This window comes from Nannobrachium achirus (genome assembly GCF_963921795.1).
Source record: "Nannobrachium achirus genome assembly, chromosome: 12".
Classification (NCBI taxonomy): domain Eukaryota; kingdom Metazoa; phylum Chordata; class Actinopteri; order Myctophiformes; family Myctophidae; genus Nannobrachium; species Nannobrachium achirus.
In genome coordinates this window covers 52,134,406-52,158,352 of record NC_137832.1, presented here as the reverse complement: position 1 = coordinate 52,158,352, position 23,947 = coordinate 52,134,406, and the positions used below count along the sequence as shown (strand labels likewise).

Here is a 23,947-nt window from a genome sequence, read left to right as displayed (position 1 = left end):
TCCCTGGGTCAACCCTGGACCACCAGACAGCTTGATTAGATCAGAGCCTTGATCAGCTACCTTCTGTCATCTTATCTTTGGCCCAAACCTGCAAAGAGCCCTGAGGGGCCCCAGTCAACGAATTATATAAGGTTTGAAGTGGCTATGTGGTTAAGCATGACCCAAGTTATTGTTGCTGTCAGGCAGACACCTCTCAGTTCTACAAGCTTTTTGAAGTTGTAGATCTGCTACTTTAGCTATTTTTGAATTCGAGTTCAGAGAGGTAACAGTTTTGGACATAATGAGGTTTCCACCCGACAGACGGACATCAGACAGACGGACATCTATTCATTGATTCAATATTTATAAAATCCACAGACGGAAGTACCGTATAAAATCGAGCATCAATTTATGTTGAAAAACTACATAAAAACTATGAAACCTTATGGATACACAAGGTATCTGCCCGAGACAGAGGTGATTCGCGGTCCCTTTTTTTTTCACTTCTACTCGCGGTGCTTGCATGGGGTTTGCATCAGCCTCTTGGGCCTCGAAAATGTTTTCCCACACAGAGAAGTGAGTCAGTTGGATACACCCTTCCTTCTCCACCCCTATCTGGATGACTAGCATCAAGCCATCATCCAGGTCCTAGAAAGGCCATGTCTGGGGCCTGGTCCCATGACTGTCTCACCTACACAGCCTTTCTGATGACCATTTTACAGTTGGATACACCCTTCCTTCTCCACCCCTATCTGGATGACTAGCGTCCAGCTATGATCCATCCAGGTCCTAGAAAGGCCATGTCTGGGGCCTGGTCCCATGACTGTCTCACCTACACAGCATTTCTGATGACCATTTTACAGATGTGTGTCTAATTTTTTAAGGTTTTAAATGGGCTGGAACCTTCTCCAGCAGCACTGAGTCAGTTCACACTTCATAAAGTAGTGGCGAACTAGCCTAGCAGAGGTGGCTGTGTGTTGTGCAATACAGAAGTGTTATACGCAAACAGTCTTCTCTGTTAAAGCCTCCCACTGCTGGAATAGTCTTCCTGCTGAAATGATCAAGCTCTTTAATTCAAACTTAAGAGATATGGCTTAAAGCAGGGGTGTCCAAAGTGCGGCCCGGGAGCCAAATGCGGCCCGATGAGAAATGGTATACGGCCTGCGCGGCTTCATTCCTACATTGTACTATAAACGGCCTTCCAGCACCGTCAAACAAGAATATCTTATAGTATCATTTGTCAGGATTCCTTGTTCCCTGTTGTCTCTTTCTGAAGGGGTCAAAGAATGGCTATTTTGTTTTGTTTTCTACCTTGTACGTCTGGTTTCATTTGGTAATGTGAGCACATGTGACAAAAGACCATTGATATTAAATATCGATGATGATAGTTAAATGAAATATTGTAATTGCGATGCATAAGTATGTGACGTTGTTATTATAGTCTGACCAAAAGTACATTATGTAAACCCTTGTGTGTTTTAATATTTTCTAACGTGTCCCCTTTGAAAAATGTTTGGAAACCCCTGGCTTAAAGGGATACTTCACTTTCAAAAAACCTTTGGTCATTTTATCATCTAATCAGACTTTTATGAACACCCTGGACAGATTTAGATATTTGATGTAAATGTTATCTGGCCCTCCTCCTCCAGTACCCCTCCCTCATACACACCCATTGTAACTTCAAACTTCTGGTGACTCATACTATCCTCCTAATATGTGAGCAGGCCGTGTTTTTTCGATAACCTTTTTCATTAATTTTAAAAAATGTTTATTATATTGAATTTTTTCCATTTTCCCAAAGAATTATTAAAAATAAATTAGAAAAGTTATCAAAAAAACACGGCCTGCTCACGTATTAGGAGGGTAGTATGAGTCACTAGAAAAGATAATGGGTGTTTTTAATGAATCTATCCTGGTTACAATGGGTGTGTATGGACTGATAGCATTTACATCAAATATCTAAATACTGAATGAATCAAATTAAAAACTGTCCAGGGTGTTCATAAAAGTCTGATTAGACGATAAAATGACCAAAAGTATATATATATATTTTTTAAAGTGAAATATCCCTTTAAAGCAAACCAAACGTGCAATCATGGCTAATCATACCTCCACCATTTTGGCACCACTGTGTAACACAACAACCTAAACAGGGGCTACGGTGAAAAGCTCTTTAGCTAACTCTGGCACGTTTACGTTGATGTGGAAACTGAAATGTTGACTGGTGAGCTTCACAGCCTTCCAGTTCTGAATTTGTCTGGTATTTTGGTTTTGGTTTCATCACCTCTAATTTCACTTGTTTATCCTGTGTCCTGTTTGAGTTCTCTCCCCTGATTGGACAGAGTGCCATCACGTCAGGCTGAGCACTGCCCTGGAGTAACAGAGACACCGGTTTCCCCTCCATAACGAGGTGATAATGGATCCAGATTCCAGACTTGGAGAAAATGGTTGGTCTGCCTGGCTCCACTGTAAAACCCAGAGGGCTGTATTTTGATTATCTTAAGTACCAGCTCTTATGCCTTAACTTTTTCTCTGCCATTTTAAACATAGCTGTAGTAAGCAGCTGCCAAATTGTCCTTACCTTTTAACGTGGGCACGCGCACGCATCGTGCACAATCTGTGCGCGACTCATCTAGTAGACGTGTAGACTCGGTGACAAGCTTTCGAATACAAAAAACCCCATTGAAAAAGACATATCCGTTGCCACGCTGTATCTCTGCTTATCAGCCAGTGTTTACATGAAAAAGCATTGAAAAAAGCCAACTGTGCGCTATGGTAACACGTGGACACGTTCGCGCACAAAACGCACGATATGTGCGGGGATCATAATCCAGGCGTGTAGAGACTGGATCAAAGTTTCCAAACGCAAGAATCCGATTGAAAAACGAGCGTTCCATCGCCCAGTAGCTTCCACTTCTGTTACACAGTAAACCAATGGAGGCGGGACTATGGCCCAGGCTCAGACTGGATACGGAAAGCTGGATCCGGTCCAGACCGGAAATGACCGGATACAGTTAGGGGGGCGGGCCTAAAGAGCCAGAATCAGCGAAAATCTGCGCTAATACTTTTAATCCTTTCATAATGATTAAAGCTAATTAAACTTTGCGGGCTCTACGGGCATGGCAGCGCGGTACAGCGGGAAATCTACGGTCTCTACGGGGATCGCGAGGTATGAGTTAACTTAAAGGCCTGTCCATACTGTCATCGACCACCAAACCTTTCGTCGGAGAGTTCTGACTTTCCGACGTGCAGCTTTGGGGTAATGCTTTTCAGAAGATGCGAGCGATGACGTTTTCCGACAAAAAGTTTGGTGGTCGGAGGACAGGTCTTTAACTTTTTTGGTGCCATGATTTTTTCTCTTCAATGTCCCGCGATGCCATGGTCTCCATAGACTTCCATGTAATTTATAGTGCACGGATCGTGCACGCCCATGCCTAGATGATGCACCACGTGTGTGCCCACTGTTCACAGCTTTCAAACAAAAATATCCGCTTGGAAATCCGTTCAGGCATTCATGATTTATCAGCCATTATGTTTTCTTCAGATGTAAACAAACATGGCTGCCATGTTTGAAAGAATGGGTTGGTATGGGGGTTAAACATGCAATTTCGCAATCGCGATCATGCCTAACACATTTCTGGAGGTCCAAAAAACATTTTTGAAAAAAAAAAACGTTTTTTTCTTCAAAAACGGCCCAAACTCGGGAAACTCGGGGTTGGCACAGTGGTGGTACCAATACAAACTCGGGAAACTCGGGGTTGGCACCATATGTGTTTTAAGAGCTGGTACTTAAGACAATCAAAATAGAGCCCTTGAGTGTTCAATTTAACTCACTTTCAACCTGGCATATTTTGGCATTAATGTCATTATATGTGAACATCCACAATGTGTCACAATACAAAAGCATGTTCTGAGCTTGTAGAGGTTCATTGTTGAATGGTTATTCAATTATTCATTGAATAAATAATTTTGTGCCAGGATAAAGGCCCTTTCCCACTGGGCGCGATGAACGATAAAAAATATATACCGGTATATCGTTTTCATTTGAAGTGGATGGCAGCGTCCACACCACAACGATAAAGCCGTCATAATTGATTTGAAAGCCGACATATCGTTATCGTTATCTTGTCAGGCGAGAATGAGCCTTAAGCCTTAAGTTTAAGCTGAACCGACAATTGTTTTATGATAGACATCTGTGTGTACTCAGTAAAGTCATCAGTGTTCTGAGAGGCCCCTTAAGGGTCCATTAGGTTATATATTATGTGTACACTCGCTGACTCTCATACTGTAATTAACACTGAGGATTGCATTGTGTAACTGTGTGTGTGTGTGTGTGTGTGTGTGTGTGTGTGTGTGTGTGTTGTAGAGGCCATCTGCTCCTGTTTAAGATCTCTAAACAGGAAACAGTGGTTTGAGGGGGCCCCTAGCTCACTGCCATGCCATGACATCACCACTGCTGCAGCTATAAATAGCATCCACATGTGCGCTGGATCACTTTAACAGGCATGCTGCTGCAGAGCCACCAACAACACTCACCAGAGGCAGCAGCGGTGTGAAGCAGTGGTTCTCAACCAGTGGTCCGGGGACCACCAGTGGTCTTTGGGTAAAATGAAACCAAATCCATTTGGTTTCATTTTACACTCAAGAATTGAATTGTTAATTCAACCTTTGTCAGCCTTCTGATTGGTCCCTGAGTGACCAACCAGCAGGCTCTTTCTGCCTTGTCCTGCCCTGGTTCCGCTTTTTTAAGTTGAATTTGCTAAAGCATAGTTTTTGGAGAAATAAAAACATTTAAAAACATGCCCAGTCACTATACTGCACCTGAGAGGCTCCTTTTTACTGAAACCAAGTTTAAAATGAGAATTGAATACACAAAATAACAATAAGAAGCAACTGAATTTCAATGGTAGCGGATGGAGAGAAAGGACTGTTGTCCCACCAAGACACAGCAACCAATGGATGCAAAGAGGGGCGGGACAACAGGCGGGACTTGACAAAGGGTGAATTGCTAAAAGTCGTAATTTAATTGTAAAGTAGGCTATGTTTCTAGGCTTTGTATTGGCTATACAGAGTGAAGACCCACCCTCCAGCCAATAGCATTCACTGGGTACCATTTCTGGACAGGATATGGAAAGATGTCGGATTTGCACTTGCTGGAAAAATAGGCTTCATTTGCGATCTGTAGAAACCAATGGCGTGGCTCTGTCCATTTATTTTTTACAGTCTATGATTGAGACATTTGGATCGTGTCAAAGGGGTCATGTCTAATATTAGATACAGGATCATCATCTGACACATATTCTGACCTGAAAGTCAAGATTCAATTTATCTCCCGGGCAAACAGGTCGGCTCTATTAGCTCAATGGTAAACCTTTTAACACTTGCGCAGGAAATCAGTTTCAAATCCGGGGTAGAAGAGGAAAGTGTGAAGTCAAGTGCGGTTCACAGAAATCTAAGTTCCTAGATGTAGCAACACTGTCAGTGGCTGTTTTTCCAAAGAGACAGCTTACAACTGTCTACAACTGCTACAGTCACTATCATACAAAGTAGGACATTCATTTACAGAAACAAACAAACAAACATAAAAAGCTTACATTTATCATAAATCAGGTGTACTACCAGTAGCATTAGCCTGATCTGGGGCCTTAATTTTACAGGACAGATCCTGTTTGACCCATGATGTGTTTGCCAAACCCTAACTCTATGACATACAGTATATTTATAATTGGGCATGGCTGCTATTCTATTCTCTGTCTGATAAACCCAGTCAAACAGAGCACCTACTGTATCCAAGTAGCACGAGCACAGCCCCACTGAATGGGCAAACCAGTCTATTTTCCACCAAGACCCTGGGGTACACAGCCAGACAAAGTAATGCAACCAAACACGCCTAGCCAGCCCTTTTAAAAGACCATTAAAGAAATGTCAACGCATGGAACTTTCACTCACACCACTTTGAATTACCTTATACTGCATGTTTATATGACCCAGGGTCCCCCATGGGTCTCCTTTTTTCCTCTCTGGTCTACACCAAACCTCTTCAGCAAAACATGGGCAATCTACAAGTTCACAATAATGTGTCATATTGCGACGCATTGTGAGTGTGTAGATCGCCCATTTTCACGGAAAGTTTCCCTGTTATGACACACCCAGAATAGGGATGTTAGGGTTCATTCATGTGGTTAAAGGTGTGCCACATTCTTCCTGTTGATGATCAAATGTTAAAGGTTGTGACTTATTGTTAGATTATGGCAGTTTGATTTCTAGATCTGACTGGATAGTGACAAGAAAAAAAAAAGGTGTTAAGTGAAACTGATGGAAAGATTTTCACAGTCCAACCACAGCTACTATTAAGCCTGATGTACTGTACACTTCGCCGCACGACAGCTCTTAAACAGCTCTCAATAAGTCACTAATTTGGCACATAAACGAACGCAAACAAAGCAGATTCTGTGAATGTACATACAACATTGCATTAATGTTTGGAGTTACAACATGGCAAGCACAACCCAAACCTCTACCTAAAGCACCTTTTCCACTGACATGGCCCAACACCTCCACACCGCCCACTTGTGTCAAGTTTTCCACTACAAGGACCTGGGTAGAGTGGTGTGAAAGTGGTACTAAACGTGGTACTAAAAAGTATCCAATACAGAGTAGGTCTGAGCTAGGCGAAACAGGGCCAAACACTTCATAATGACTCTCATAATGGTCACTCACTGACTTTTCATTTAGACCACCAGATATAGTTGTAATACATGATAATTATAGTTGTAATACCTGAGTATTGACCTGACCCCCAAAATAATCATATTTTAACTGAAAACCGGTGAACATGCGTGCCGAAGTCTGTGTAATGCAAACCCCATTATACCTGTTGTCATAGGACCCGTTTTGACCATCTGTTTGCCTGTGTCCATTTATGCCCATAATTATGGAGATATCTGTATCTGTCTGTCTGTGTCCATTTTATGCCCATATATGAAGATCTCTGCAGACACAGTGCCAGTTCCGGAACACCCTGATGTCAGACATCAGCTCTGCATAGGGAGAAACCGAACCTTTCGTGCCGGTTCCGGAAAATAGCGTATCGGGTCCAGACCCATAGAAAGAGAGAGTTCTGACTTACGTCGACTACCATTGTAAGCGTGGAAAGCGGACTTGATGTCACTATTTAGCCTACTGGAGTCTGGTGATATTCCTGCTGCTCTTCAGGCATTTTCCCTCGCTGGTAAGTAGACTAAATCAAGTCTTTTCCCCCGTTTAACGCATTCACAGGCCTCTTCAAGTTAATTTAAGTCAATTCTAAAGTCAATAAAGTAAATAATTTAAAAGTCAATAAAGTCACATGTCTTACATTAAACATTAACAAGAGCCGATTACGTGAAATAATAATGTTGCCTACCTTGGAGAGGCCTGTGAATGCGTTAAAAGGGTGAAAAATACGTGATTTAGTCTACTTACCAGCGAGTGAAATACAATGGAGGTGGACAGGGCTGAAGAGTTGTAGGAATGTCACCAGGCTCCAGCGAAGCCACTTCCGGTCTGCGGCGAGATCAAAGCGTGACGCTACTCTCCTCCCCTGTACTACTCTGATCGGGTCAGGTCGAGGCTGGGCACTGCACTACCTGCTGCGGCGGGGAACGTGTGTGCCGAATTTGAAGCCGGTGGGACGAACGGTTCTCGAGATACGCGGATTACATACATACATACATACACACACGCACGCACGCACGCACGCACGCACGCACGCACGCAGAGACTTCTCGCATTTATTGTTAGATTAAAAAGTCGATGTAGATGCCCTCTATACACTTAAACTGTAAGTTGGTTTGTTTACTGTTGAGTGAGAAAACAATGTTGCACATTAAGTTAATCATCTGGGGACCCCCCCAATAAATGTGGGGACCTCCCTGGGGGTCCCGACCCACAGGTTGAGAACCCCTGTCTTAAGGAAGCAGTAGAGATAAGGCCTGGGTTGGCTGAGGATGGGCTTACCGTGGCCAGGCTGTGGCTTGAGGTTCTCATGCTGTTGAGCCAAACCTTGCATAATCATCCTAGATCTCACAAGCTCTGTTTCTGCTATGAGATCCATGAACTGAACTGGAAAACTTGCATGTGGAAACCCGGTTACTACTAGACCACTTCGGCTCTCCTATACTGTCTCCCTCTCAGTCTCAGCCTTCCTACTTTGTGTCTACAGTACACAGTCTCCACTCTCAGCTTTCCTAATTTCTGACTCTCCTACACTGTCCCACTCTCAGTTGTCCTAGATGCTGTCTCTCTGACAATCTCTACTTTCAGCCTTTCTACTGGTGCTGATAACGCCGAGGTCGTGGGTTTGGTCCACGTAATGGCCACTCAGATTTTGGGGCACATGGTACATGGGGTGCTTTAATACATAACACTAGGTGTGCTAACTAAGACATCAAGGTTCTCAAAGTTGGGTCCGGGGACGTCACTTCGTGCATATAACATATATATTTTAAATGAAATTAAGCGAACATTCTTTACTCAAATATTTGCTTCTGGGGGGTCCCTGGCACAAAATATTTTTTTCAGATGGGGGTCCACGGCCAAATCAATTTGGGGGTCCTTTGACATGAAAAAGTTTGAGAACCACAGGTACAGGATACAAACATGGGCAGGGTAGTGGGAGCATTAAGCATACAACTTCAATGATGAACACAGGTAAAGGAATTTTTTAACCCCTAAAATTTTATCCCAAAATTTTGTAAGCCATTTTTCACCCAGTGCCAATCATAGAGTATATATAAAATAGAGAGCGGACGAGCCCCGCCCCCACTATCATTTCAATGCAAGTGCTCAGTGGCGTTTTGAAGCAACGGCTACGTGCTAGCATGTAGCTAATCCAGGTGCATTCTGGGGAATGGCCCCACTACCTAGTGGGGCCAAAATGACATCACGCTGCTCTCCGCTCAGAGGAAGGATTGTCTGGAGTGGAGGGGGCGGGGCCAAAATGTGCGTTTAGGCTGCAGTTCCAACTTTGGCCACCATCGGGGTTGCTTCAAATCTAGCCCTGGGTTCTGGGGGCTTGGTGCCAATTGCCTAAGCTGTAATCCTGGGCACTGCTCTCCCTCTGCCAACCTGGGGAGATCCCCGAACTGAGCAGGCCGCTTCTTATCACCATACAGGGGGGAACTTCCCCAGCTGGACCCAGGATTACTGCATGTTTTTGTGAGGGTACTGTACATGCAAACTCCACACAGAAAGGGGTGAAGGAATTTAACATCATCTGTTCATCTCAGCGAACAACAATGCTTCAGCAGACAACAGTAAACCCTCTGTCTCGGTCACCTGTGTTTGGCCAAAGAGGTCAGAGGTCACGCGGATGAGGTCCAGTCAGTGATCTCTGGTTTCTCTGAGCACACAGTGGTCTATTATGAAAACCCACCGCTTATGTTCAACTCAAAGAAAGAGCCTTCTCCTTAGAGCACAGGTGTGTACGTGTGCATGTGTGTGTGTGTGTGTGTGTGTGTGCGTGCGTGCGTGCGTGCATGTGTGTATGTTGCGTGTGTGTGTGTGTGTGTGTGAACGAGAGACATAGAGCGACAAAAAGGGAGAGCGACAAAGAGAGAGAGAGAAAGAGGTGTATTTGCCAGCCAGTGAATAGGGTCCTGGTCTAGTACTTTAATGGCTGCAAACACAGATGTCTTTGTATTTGTCCACACACGCACGCACGCACGCACACACGCACACACGCACACGCACACACACACACACACACACACACACACACACACACACACACACACACACACACACACACACACACACGTCTACCCATGATTTATAACACGCAAGCGACCTCACCAAGACGGACAACTATCGGGGCATCAGCCTAAGCTCACAAGTCGCCAAGACAGCTAACAGTATGATGCTCAACCGTCTTCGTAGACCCATCCTAGACCCTCTACTGAGACTGAGAAAGTCACAGAATGGCATATGAAAAAGACGGACGCATCTACCACACCTCCACCACAGCCAGTCCGTGTTGCAATCACCGCAGTATAAATACACCAGGCTGCAATCTCTCGACCGACTTGTTTGTTTCTTCTGTCTCCATTTCTCTAGGAATCCAGGGGAGGCAGTGACGGAGCAGAGACGACCCGAGAAGAGCAACGAGGGCCGTCAGCTTCCGAGACTACGCCCCCCACACTGAGTCTCGCCCTAACCTTGGGTTCCTCATCCCGTTCCACTTTCATCTCATTACGTTTCAATGAATTGTTAAACTTAAAGGAGTAGTTCACCCCCAAAATGACTTTTTTTCTATTGATTGGTCACACCATGGAGACTGAAGTTCAATTTGTATTTGTCACATTCCTAAGACAAAAAATTGATTAAAGTAATCTACATCCAGAATCAATGGGGGTAAATTGACTGAAATCTACAAAAAAAAAGTGTTCATTCTCCATTCTCAGCTACTACCCTGGGTAAATAAAGATGTATGTACTGTACAGTATATGTACAACACAGTGTGTACTAAACAGAAATGTATTACCACTAAAAGTGGTTCTTTGGCTCATACTCATAGGGGAGCCTCTCTAATGGTTCTATCTTTAAAGGTGCTATATGGCACCTTTTAAAGATAGGTGCTATATGGCACCATTAGAGGTTTAGAGGGTGTAACACTCAGGCAGCCATGTATGTCCCTTTGGGGGCCTTATACATAGGGGGCCTTGGGGGCAAAAAGGTTGAGAAGCACTGCTTTAATGTGTTATCCTCAGGATATATACAGTATTTTAATGTAATTTTTTTACCACTTAAACCCTATATATCCACTGACCAGGGTCAATGGCATGTGTTCTTGGTCCCCTCCTTTTTCCCCCTCTAAGCCAGTGGTTTTCAACCCTTTTCATATTTTTTTCAAGAACTGTCTATATATTTCCTGTTCATCAAAAGGGTTCTTCGTGTTTTATTTTGCTGTTGGCTTGAAACAGGATTAAAAATGGTATATACTTTGTTTTCATACGTCACACAAGAAAGGAAAAGAAAAAAGGCCTAGCAACCATCAGCCTGACCAATTAGAATATTATCATGTGCTTTGGGTTTGAGATGCCCCCAGGCAGGGTTCTTGGCCCATGTGTGTTTCGTTTAATAGCAAACAGAGTTTGTGTGACACAATGCAGGCCCTATTTTAGAGTCAGGTGTTCAAAAAAGTGAGCAAGAGAACGATTAACAGAGCCATAGAATGTTCACAAAACGACACAGTATAAAATCCTCCTCGGTCTTAATTTATTCATTTGTAACTCTAGTCAGCAAGTGTACAACTGCAACCAAATTTGTTCAGTCGTTCAATTAACACTGATATTACTGTGTCGCATGTAATCCACTCTAGGAGTTCTCAAACATTTTTGGCTGATAACTTAGATCTGCTATTTTTGTACAATAGGCTGAAAAAGATTGCCGCAAGTGCAGTGCAACTCAGGTCAACTCAGGTCTGTCTGTCTAAGGGCGGATTCACACTGCAATCCGTTTGATTAGAACTGATTCTGAAAACGGTTGCTGGTTCACGCTGGCCAGCATTCACATTGGCAGACCTTCTGGCCTCCCGGGAGATCATCACTATACATCCCGGTCCTATAGGTGGCGGTATGCACATAGTGTCATCAACTATGCGACATTGCTGATGCTGGTCGCCAATAAATTCAGGCACGAAAGTTGGTGTAACAATCCAATGACGCGCGACAGCGCAGTGTGGAACAGTCTTGGGTCTCGCACCCCCCACATCTCGACAACTGTTTAACAAAGAAACAAGCCTATGTGAGCTTGTAGATCTGCTATTTTCCAGGCGCATAAACGTGCAGAATGATGTCATTCTGCACGTTTATGCGCCTGGCTCATCATTGATGAGCGAGACGTGCAGCGCAGCGCACGTTATATTTTTATTATTTAATAATCAACGTGGCCTACAATTGAAACGCTTTCACAAGCCACAGTGTGGCTTAATATTCACATTAAGGGTAACAAGCACGTCAAGCAGGCACAGCACAAATAACACCGTTAAAACAAATAAAACTTCTCCGCTAGGCCATCTCTGCCCCGGCCCCCGTCGCAAGCAGCGCGCAGTAGAGATGAGACATTCGCGAACGATTCGACTCTCTTGAACAGCTCTTTTAAATGAACGATGGGATCCAGTCCGCAGTCGCGGGACACAGAGCAATGAGTCAGTGTCGAGAACGGTATGAGAAAAAACGGATGGGGGAGGCACAGCTCATGGACGAGAGCTAGCAGTGTGGACATGTCATGGACACAGGCTGCGAACACAAACAGCATTTGGATTACAAAAACACTGGAACAATTCAGAAGCACTTAATTAGAAAATGTAACTAGTAGCTGTGTATGTTAATCTGACATTAGTAGGCTAGATTGTTTACTTCTTGGACTTGGACATCCGTTTGTGCTGCATGTGGCAGGTTATTTAATATGGGATTTTGACAGCACCGTCCCGGCTCCGAATGTTTTAATGGAGCGGCGGTTCTGGCCGTTCCGTCTCACTTTCACACCTGCGCTCAGTGCGCTGGTGCGAGACAATAAATAACTGTCGCCAATTGCTACTTCTCTCAATTGGAAGTACATGACACCAGTCCAGCGCACCGCACTAGTAGGCTAACTGGTGATATAAAAATATATACATTTTTGACTCCTCGACTCAAACAATTGGCGTTTGAGTCCTACAAGCAAGCAATCTCTCTGTTAGACCAGGCCATGTCGACAACTGTTACCCAGTGTTTATTTGTGGTGACGCCTCACTCGTCGACTTTATATGAGGTTACGTTCCGGTTTTGTGGACGGTTGCTTCACACTGCAGCTCACCGGTCTCGAGGTCGCACAATGCAGTCTCGAGACTACCTTTTGAGGTGGTTTCGAGGCTATCCGTTTCTGATGAAAACCGCACGCTTCACACTGTCAAAACCGGTCTAAACATCTGCCAAGTAGCCTCGAGACCGGTCCCGAGACCGCAGTGTGAATCCGCCCTAAGTGGTTAAACTGAAGTGGTATTGATAAACTCCAAATATCATCCGGACTTGCGTCACGGCAGGCACCCACTTTGAGAAACCCTGCCCTAGACTGGTATGTATCTTATCAACAGGCACTTGTCTTATCAAACCACCAGCTATAATTAGCCCCAAGGGGGTTTCTTTTTTTTGCTGGAGGGGATGGGGGTCCACGCAGTGTTGATTTTGACAGGGAATTTGGATTTAGTTTTAGCCATAGTCTTTTGAATAAAAATGTTATTTAGTTTTAGTCATGTTTTAGTCATCTGAAATGTTTTAGTTGGGAGCGTGTCAATATCGCGACATAACATTTGTTCGACGTTCCATTTGTTCGACGTGGGTGAATGTTAACCTGGTGAAATGCTAACCTGCCAATGCTGGTGAATGTTAACCACTATGCCTAACCCAAACCCTTAGCCTAACCTCAGTTAAACTATGCCTAAACCTAACCCTAAAACCTAACCCTAACCTTTAGTCGAAATAATGACCCGTTTTAGTTTACCGATCTACAAGCTCACAGAACGTCATAGTGCAAGGCGTTGTGAGTTTGTAGATCTGCTATTTTAGAAATATGTATCTGAGTCAAACAAAATGCAATGACTCAACTCTTACAATCCCAAGTGCTTGTCAGGGTGGTAGGTCCCCAGTTCAAATATGATTATTTTTGAGGGTCACAGCCTGAACAGGTTGAGAACCACTGATGTAGACTCATGACACATTTATATTTGATAATGAATTTGCCTAACTATTTGCGTTAACAAGACAAAACTACTTTGCATTCATTACTGTGGGCAATAGCCATCTAGTGTGTAAATGTTTAACTTAAGAGGAAGAACCTTGGAGGTTTGTGTTGAGCCAAACGTTGATTATAGGACAGGTCAACCTCAAGTACAATAATGAGTCAAACCTTCACCAAATGTTGACCTAAATGTCACCTGAACCACTAAATGTTCCGCCCAGATCCAGAAGCTGTAGTTCGGCATGGGAATGTGGCGACGGTTGGGGGATATTGGCAAGGCTGTGGGGTTTGAGTGGGACTTGTGTGGTCGCATCTCTTCTCTTGCAGCCTTCGCTTGCTGCATCACCACATCCTGACACAGTGAAAGTGAGTCTAAACATCATACTATATATCAATCAGTTGCCTACAGAACTTTCAAGTCTCCCTGACGGTACAGGTACTGTGTATGGTAGAACAAGTGTTAACTTAAATAGCTATATATTTCCCATATTTTATCCCCATCTCTACAGGTCTCAATTGGGCAATATAACGTATGCAGAATACAAAATAAATAAACAAGTGAAATTGGAAGGGATGACACAGACAAACAAAAATGAGCAGACAAAATTGGAACCTGCTACACTATAGTAGCTTCTCTCTCCTAATTGGATAACATCCGTGTTGCAACCTGCCCCAAGAAATCCTTACAGAGGCCGTGATTAATTCAGATTTCTGCATAGTTTTTCATCTGTTTTGACTTTTGCTGTATTGTTTTTCATCTGTTTAGATTTAGATTAGACACTTTAAGCTGCATTTTATGAAAAGTGCTACATAAAGCTCATTATCATTATCAGATGTTGATTCTGCTCACTGGATAGACGGGGAGAACCAGTTATTACTTAACACTATAGAAAAGATCACTATACGAATAGATCACTTTTCCAAAGAAATACTGTATCACTTAGAGCACGTTTAAAAACAAAGCAAAACCGCTGAATGAGTTTGTTACACGCCAAATTATCCCTGCTGTCCAAATGTATGTTGTGAATCAGGTGCACATGTTTACAGCCTCTGTCAGCAGCTCCTGCAGGGCTGCGGCACCTCTCAGGCTCCACTACTGTAGCCTATATTCCCAGAGACATAATATGCACTTTCATTACTCAGGAATGTTAACCACTTAAGCCCTATATACTGTGTCATACGACAAATGGCGGAAATAGACCTATCTACAAGAGCAGAGCTACACGCTTGTGGATCTGCTTTGTTTGCTATTTTCGAAAGCTTCGAAATGTTTGAAAATGGACATCATGTCATGGATCTACCGTACATGACATCAGTCATCTATGGCATTTATGATGTATGACTCCAATTTTGGGAAATGTTTCAGCGTGATTAGAGGCCCTTTGTCCAGCGGTTTGTGAGATTATCTCGACACACAGACAGACAGACGCGCACACACACACACAACACACACACTCACACACACACACACACACACACACACACACACACACACACACACACACACACACACACACACACACACACACACACAGTCAGACCCTCTTGTAGGAGGCTAGTCTCTTGCAGAGCCTAGACTGGAAATGTTTTTGGAGCTGTGTGGAACACAAGCTCCCTATACGTGGCCGTGTGTGTGGGTCTGTCTCCGTGTATGTAGCCTAAACTTCGGCGCGTAACTAGTGCCGCACCATTTACGCCACTCGCGCAATATATACATCAAAATGTGCGGCTCGGCCGGGAATGGTGTTCTATTACCTTTCGTTCCGATCCGCCTTACCATGCCGACGTAATCGGCAAAAAACAACGCTTAATTGTCCCCATTGACTTATAATGGGACAATGCAAGAAATCACTTTCAAGTATTTTTCTCTCGTAAACCATAGGAACTACAGTTTCAAACCTCGGAGAGGAGATTCATAATGATTTTAAGAATGAATCGAAAAATAATTACATCACTCGGCCTCATGGTGGCGCTATAACGGCCCACTTTACGTTTTGCCCCGTAACTCTTGAACCGTAGATCGGAAAATTAAAATTATTTTTTCCCTGGATTCCTTGGGTCAAGACGCATCTCCCCATATAGGCCACACCCATTTGCGCCAGGATAGATTTTCCGCCATCTTGAATTTTCTCCAAAACACACTTTTTGCTCCTTTTCCTACATATTTTCTTCAAATGTCACAAAAATCGGTACACATGATCTATGAGGTGGGTAAACCACCGCTCAGTGTCTGTCTGTCTGTATGTAGCCTCTGGTGTAGCCTGAGTACCCTGGGTGACCAGAGAGGTGCTGTTGAGTCTAGCCTGCCCTGAGCATCAACTGCAATACACACACACACACACACACACACACACACACACACACACACACACACACACACACACACACACACACACACAGCTCCATTTCGAACAGAGGTTCGATTTTTTATTTTATTTATTGTGACATAAATAGGGATGCGGACGTGGTTAATGATGCATTACTGCTTTCTCTAGGTTTTCTAAAACCATTGCATACACTATGAGATGAGCTCAATCCACCCCCGTATTTACCTTGTAAAGCATACAAGTACCTTATTGAAAGGATAAACCCCTTGAGATGTATCATCGTATTGACAATATTATGACTAATCTGAGCCCAGATCAGTCTCCAACTAACTGACAACACAGCACTCTATTTAGAAATAGATCATGCACTCTGTTACAGTACATATGACACAAACAATTCCAGACATTCTCATGAACATATCCGATTTCCGCAAGTTTAGACGATTTCTGTTTCATGAAATAATAGAGGAAATAAGATTGCGGAACAGATAGGTTTCACTAGTATTATTTCACACAGTTGAGGGATGAGGTAGTGGATAAAGATTACATCAGATCAAACAAAGGCCAGCAACTTACTTCTCTATAGCAAATACATATTTGGGAGTCTTTAACATGAAACTCTTTGAGATCGGCTATTTTGACAGAATATTCAGGGCTTGACAGTGATACTAACGGTTGCCCAAACGTTAGTAAATAAAACGTTCAAGCAAGTGGAGTTTGCTTTCAGGTTGCCCGACGTGACAGTCAAGTGCCCCCGAGGCCGATAGTGTTAACGGCAAAATGTGCCTATTTTCGGTGAATGTTCGCCTATCAAGACAAGCCCAGAATAGGGGCACTAGGTTTCGTGTGGGTGAGACACAGACAGCATTGGATCACTCATTAACTTAAACATTAGCTTCCTGAGAAGTCTCTCAGAGAATGTGTGCATTTTAATGTGTCAACGTGTGGTCACAACCGAGAAGTCACTGCAAGGAATCACTTCTATTTCCTTTTAACATATCAGCAGAGCATACTAATGAAAGTTGACTTACTGTGTCAATGTGTCTGCTGGGAAAATAATATTCATTTTGAGTCACGTATGCTTTTTAACCACTGTAACCCTATACAGCTGACAGGCCAGGGGCGGCTCCTATTTTCCCTCTACATCAAATTAGCTGATATACAAGCTCACAAAGTGCTGCGTTGTGACCCGTTGTGAGCTTGTAAATCATATTTTTACATCTAATCTTCACCCCAGAATACGGACGTTAGGGTTCATGGGGTTAAGAACCCAAATAATTTCCATTCTGCGCTCACATGTTGAGTCCACTGAACTTAATAGTAAATGGGGTTTAAGGCTATTGAACTCAAACATAACGTATAGTAGTTAACACATGTTTTATAATAGGCTGATCTACAAGCCCACCAACGCATCGCAATGTGACAAGTTCTAGGGCCTAACCGGTTTAGTGAATTTTAAAACATTAGTCTGAGGTGATATTGCTGAGGTAAATAACATAGGTGAGCATTAGGTAAAAATCACACCTAGTGTGAAGTAAGTGGAGCTATGCATGAGTTAATTTCATTAAGCTTGGCCAATGTGACCCTGGGCGTACAACTAACTTTGAGCGCTTTGTGTCAAGATGTAGGCCAGATGTAGCCCAAGCTTCAAAGCCCGGACACTGGGATACACCATACAACTAACTTCTAGCGCTTTGTGCCAAGATGAAGGCCAGATGTAGGCCACCAGGCACGTGCACACAGATATCAAAGGGGGCTTGAGCCCCTGCCCTTTTATCCGTCTGTAAAAAGGGCCCTTTCCAGACCATGAATTCAGCTTTTACTGGTGAAAGAAATGCAAATGCCCCCTTTCCATGCCATACCTGAAGGTGGCATTAAAGAGAAATGCCTTGCCTTGTCCAAACTCTCCTGAACTTGAATGCAAGTCTCTCTGTGTAGAAAACCATGCCGTTACGCCACATCTCCAGTGTGTGTGGTATCAAGCACCGAAAATAGCCGAGCTCCAAGCTGACAACGTGTTGCGCTGCGACGCGTTGTGAGCTTGGAGGTCTGCTATTTTCGATATTTCCACCAAAAGGCCCTTTTATAAATGTTAGCCCTGGCCTAACATTCTCTGCACCTGCACGTCCCTGTAGGCCACGCTTCAGAGCCCGGACAAAGCCAGATGTTGGAGCTTCAGACGTTGGACCGCTCAAAAATCCAATACATTTCAGCATATTAACAAACAGATAGTTTTCTTGCAGCAACCTTACTGCCTGCATATACAGCTCATGGTTTGAAAGGCCAGGTGGGTGCTCATGTTCTCCTGTGCGTTCCCTATTCACTACAACAGGAGTCAAGCAAGGTCTGCAGTCAAGCAAGGTCACCGGGACACGGGTGACCGTTTTGACAAGAGACACAACGGCAGCACTTTGAGCACAACCAAAAGCTCTGAACAATCAGCCCGCTGAATTATTCACATGACCTCTGCAGCTATGAAGCCAGAATGAGTGGTCCATCCGCCTCTCATCTTACCGGATAAAAAACCCTGACATTTGGATTCAGCATCTCTCCCCACAGGCTCATACACAGAGTGGCTCAGCCACTTTGACAGTGACGGGGACATACTGTATATCCAACCGACTGCAATCAATGAATCTTGCCCAAAAAGAACCAAAGATTTTGAACCCTTTGCAGACTTTCATTTGGTTTCAATAGCATCCTAAATGAATAGCATAGTGCATATTAATAATCAATGAGACTCAATGTGTGGGAATGTGGAAAGCATTGTGTACTTACAGTATGATGCATTAGAATAGATCTGCTTATAACACTGTGTAATAGGTTATACACACTCACAAATACTCATAATGCTTTACAACAATAATTATATTTATAACATGTTATAAATCCTTTCATAATGACATTAAGGTCAATTATGCATTATAATCCATCAGCAAATAGAAAAGTCTCCATGTGTCCATAAAGTATTATGTACATGGCCTTAAAGTGTTAGTTCACCTATTTTTTACATAAGGCTGTGTGAAATACTTGCCATTAAAATAGTGGTTACATGTATTAATTCATTACCAGAGTCCCGTGGTCAGAGTTCTGGTCAGTTTTAGATGAATATAAAGTAGTTCCGGTGATTTGGCAGGGGCTCATGGCCCAATCATTAAAAATAGATGAATCCACAAAACTAGCGTCATTTGTATTGTTGACCTATTTCTACCAAATAGACCAACTTTCGTTCAACTTTGACCCCTCTGTCACATGGTACTATTTTTTTGTGTCCAGTATCACTACACCGCTGCAACGCATTTCCCCAAAACAAGGTGCTTTGCAGGCGGCTGATCAGAACGAAACCTCGCTCTATATGGTAGAAATAGGCCAACAATACAAATGACGCTAGTTTTGTGGATTCATCTATTTTCAATGATTGGGCCATGCCAAATGGCCCCCACCCCATTGGAACTACTTAATATTCATTAGAAACTGACCAGAACTCTGACCACGGGACTCTGGTAAACAATTAATACATTTTTAAACACTGTTTTAATGGCAAGTATTTCACACAGCTTTATGTCAAAAATAGGTGAACTAAAACTTTAAGAGTACATAAAAGGCTTTAAATTCAATTTAGTTTGCTGCATATCATTCTCTCTCTCTCTCTCTCTCTCTCTCTCTCTCTCTCTCAACATTCAATCCTTCGTCGAGAAATGGTACAATGCCTCCCTGATTGGCACTCAGCATCAGAAGTTGCATTTGGAAATAACGTGTACATCTTGAACGGGGGATGTAGGATTTGTACATCAAGCCGCCTGATTTACACCCTACCTTCCCCGAAAATGTTAATATTAAGTCCATATATGTATATGGATATATTAATTAAATGTATGGGCATTCCCAGATGATGCCCTCTTAGGGTATCCCCTCATGCCCATATATGGAGATACCCAGGCATCAAACCCAGGCCCTAACTCGCCAAGGCTCTGCTTGGCTTTACTAATTAACATTATGCCCATATGGAGATCCCTGTCCCAATGCCATCAATATTAAGGACATGTCTGGGAATGCCCATATTTGGTAACGCCCATATATGGGCATGTTTTGACATAACATTGTTGACTATCATGCAGGGGTCTCCATATATGGGTAACTGGTCCGATATACATCACTGGCCAGATGGTCAAGAATTGGCCTCTTACTAGTATGCTGCATGACACTTGCTTTGGCAATGTAAATCTATGTATTCTCATACCAATAAAGCTCCTTTGAATTGAATTGAATTGAATTGAATTGAATTGCGATATTGTTGTTGCTACGTATTGGGATGGACATAACTGGAAAAGCAGACAAAGTCAGACAATGATATTAATTAAGTAGAGATAGTGAGGGGGGGCTGACAGGAACACAAAGCAATCGCAAAGATAAGACATTTTCTCTCCAGTGCCATCACTAGGTATTTTTAGAGGCTACTATCAGTGCATGCTGGTAGCTGTCATCGCAAACATTACCTTCTGAAACACCATATGTTATACTTTGCTGTACGAAGGTGTTTAAAAAAATGAAAATCGCAGATCTACAAGTTCATAATGCGTCACAAAGTGTAGGCCTATCTTTGAGTTTGTCTGAGTTAGGCTATTTTGATCATCATGTTTACAGAGTGGTTTCCTATGTGTCTTGCCTGCTCTTGTTAATATATACCAATCAGAAAACTTGAACACTGAAGGAGAATGTAACTCTCACATAGCCTATACAGTACCTGTACACACGAACATAACAATAAAGAATCCTTGAACCTTGAAGAAGTGTCAAATCAATGAACCACAATCAGTAGCATGCATGACTGTCTGGGCTGAGTGAGCAGCCATCAGTAACAGTGCTGCCTGTTACTACCACGGTACCACCACATAGCTTTGAACTCCATTTCATGTCATGAAAGGTGCTATACAAATAAAGCTTATGATTATGATTATGATTATTATTATAAGCATGCTGAATCTGAAAGTAGTATAGGGCCTATATGGAAAATGTAATGTGATATGTAATTAATATGAAATAATTACATATTATGTAGGATATAATTGTAGCATGCACTTTTTCATTATTTTGCTAATGGTGCGTGAAGTTTACCTATAGCAGGCAAGCGTCATCGTGAATGGTTTCCACATGCAGACAGACAAATCATGGTTTGTTTGGTGTGTGCTATAGCAGCTGGATAAAGACTATGTCATAGATGTACTTTATCGAATCTGGTCAATACATCCATGGCAGTCTTGATCCAAGGCTAAATGTGGTTGAGTGCAATGAAAGGAGTATTGATTGATTGATTGAAGGCTTTATTAGAAGTTTGCATAGGAAAATGTACAGATTCATGACGGTACAGTATAAAGGACCACAAAACAAGCATAGTGCTTTCTTGGGTTTAAAACCAGTTGTAACTTGTATCTGAACTGCATATAGGCCAGGCTACTGTCTTGTGCTTCCGAACTGCTTATAAAGTATTCCAAAAATCAATCAATGCACACGCTAAGTGTGCGCAAGAAAGAACCCATTGAGGTTTTAGTCATTCTATCACTTTAACTGATTTGCCAGCAGCAACTGCTGTTGTTGCTTCATCTTCAGATCCACAACAACAGTCCACTACTCCAAACCCATGGGCTCTCCTCACTCAACTGAAGGCAAAATAGTTGCGCACCGGACGAGTGTAGCTCGGCGAAAAATATCAGACCAAGCTCGAGCTTGTCTGATATTTTCGGCGCGCGACGAGCGACACAACCCAAGATCTCCCTCTCAACTTAAAAGGAGGAGTGAAGAGCAGAGGACTGACTTCCTTTCGCTCTCTCCCTCTCCCTCTCTCTCTCTCTCTCTCTCTCTCTCTCTCTCTCTCTCTCTACAGTACACTACAGTTATCTTCACTTTCATTCTCTAGTCTAAACCTCCATCCTCCTCCTCCTCCTAGCCGTCTCCTGTTCCTCCTTTCCTCCTCTGAAATGGGACAGAAACACTGAATTCTTTAATCAGAGACAGATTATTGGTTCTTAATCTTACCTGCTGGCTTTGAGTTGCTTCTGTAATGAAAATGTCCAGAATTATGTTTCACACACGTGCACACAGCGGTCTCTCTCTGGAAGGTCCTTTAAGTATCAAAACAAGAAGTGAACGGTTTCCAACAACCTCCTCCTTTCTCCTGAATGTACAACAGTACATCATCCACCCCTCCTCTCTTTCTCCTACTCCTCCCTCATTCTAGTGGCCCCGTGGACGCCACACACACACACACACACACACACACACACACACACACACACACACACACACACACACACACACACACACACACACACACACACACACACACACACACACACACACACACACACACACACACACACACACACACACACACACACACACACACACACACACACACACACACACACACACACACACGGTCCCTTCACTACTCTTTCTCGGCTCCTCCCCTGCGATGTTTTAGGCTGGACTTGAACTTCCTCTCTCTCTCCCTCGTAGACCGTACTGTACAAACAGAACACACACACGCACGCATACACGCGCACGCGCACACCAGACACCACCTCTTTTGTTTCTGTTGCAATCCGTGACTTTTATTTTCTTCTCTTTAATACCCAAGAGGTTTCGAACCGGGGTCTCCCCTGCCGCACGAGTCGCTCTATGCTACTGGTCTGGCTGCCAAAGGTAGCTTTTAATTTCCTGACAAACAAAGAAAGGAAACTAATATAACTATTGTTTTATTTATTTATGTATTTTTTTTTTTGGTCGCATGCACGTACACACGCGCGCGCATACGCGGGGCTGTTAAGTATGACATCATTTTGTAGGCAGAGGAGAATTTCTGCCCCCACTTTCCGTGAATCTTTTTACTATTTTTACTATTTACACATTTTTCTTCTCTTTGTTGTTGAAAGGAAAGTGTTAGAATTATACTTTAGTCGTTGTTTTTTAGTCGTTTTTTGAAATAGCGAGGGACAGAAAATGCTCTGGGGGCAGATTCTCCTCTGCCTACAAAATGATGTCACGGATTAAAAGCCCCTATAGGCTAGCAACAGCAAATTTAGGGACATTAATGTCGATTATTAGCCATAAACACAGTCAAATGGGCATGCGGTTTCTAGAATGTATTTATTAACAATAATAGGCCTACAAATAGTACCAATTAATAGCCTACCAATTACCAATTAATTAATAAGTTACAGATAAAAAATATCTGTGACATATTTTTTTATCTGCATCTTACCATCCACTTGAATGGAGACAGATACTTTGTATCTGTTTTAATATCTGGCCCAGTGGGAATGGGCCTTTAGGGGGGTAAGCTAGGGCACTCTCCTCCCTCTTTGAAGGTCACTTCGCCAAAAATCCAACTTGCTAGGACACCTCGCCAATGAGCAGGGTTGTCAATTGGACTGTCAGTCAGGAAAATCCAGGAGATTTATTTTTGAAGCGGTGAAAACCGCTTCCAATGAATGGCTTTGTGTGTATCACGCCCATATATGGTCATTTTAGTCCAGAATGAACAGGCTTTTTCAAAAACAGAATGTCCGTTTAATTACCATATATGGTGATCTCAGTCCAGAATGAACAGGGTTTTTCAAAAACACAATGTATGTCACCTCATGTCCATATATGGTCACTCCAGGCCAGAATGAACAGGTTTTTCCTGTCCCGTACGTGCAAAATATCAGTCCAGAATGAATAGGCTTTTTCAAAAAGCAAAATGTGTGTCCCATGTCCATATATGGTAATTTCAGTTCAGAATGAATAGGCTTTATCTGTCCTGTACGTCCAGAATATGTGTGCGGTGTCGCTCCCGGTCAGATGAATGGATACTTTGAGGATTGGTCAAGCTTCACATGATA

General features: G+C 43.1%; 1 protein-coding gene across 1 annotated transcript in view; it reads right to left on the bottom strand.

The window, feature by feature from the left end:
- atp8b5a (ATPase phospholipid transporting 8B5a) overlaps positions 1-22,230 on the bottom strand; it is a 63,243-nt gene extending 41,013 nt beyond the window's left edge. The window contains exon 1 of the mRNA XM_080738740.1: positions 22,098-22,230. The gene's annotated coding sequence lies outside the window, so the exon portion shown is untranslated. The remainder of the gene's footprint in view (positions 1-22,097) is intronic.
- Positions 22,231-23,947: the final 1,717 nt, after the last annotated feature.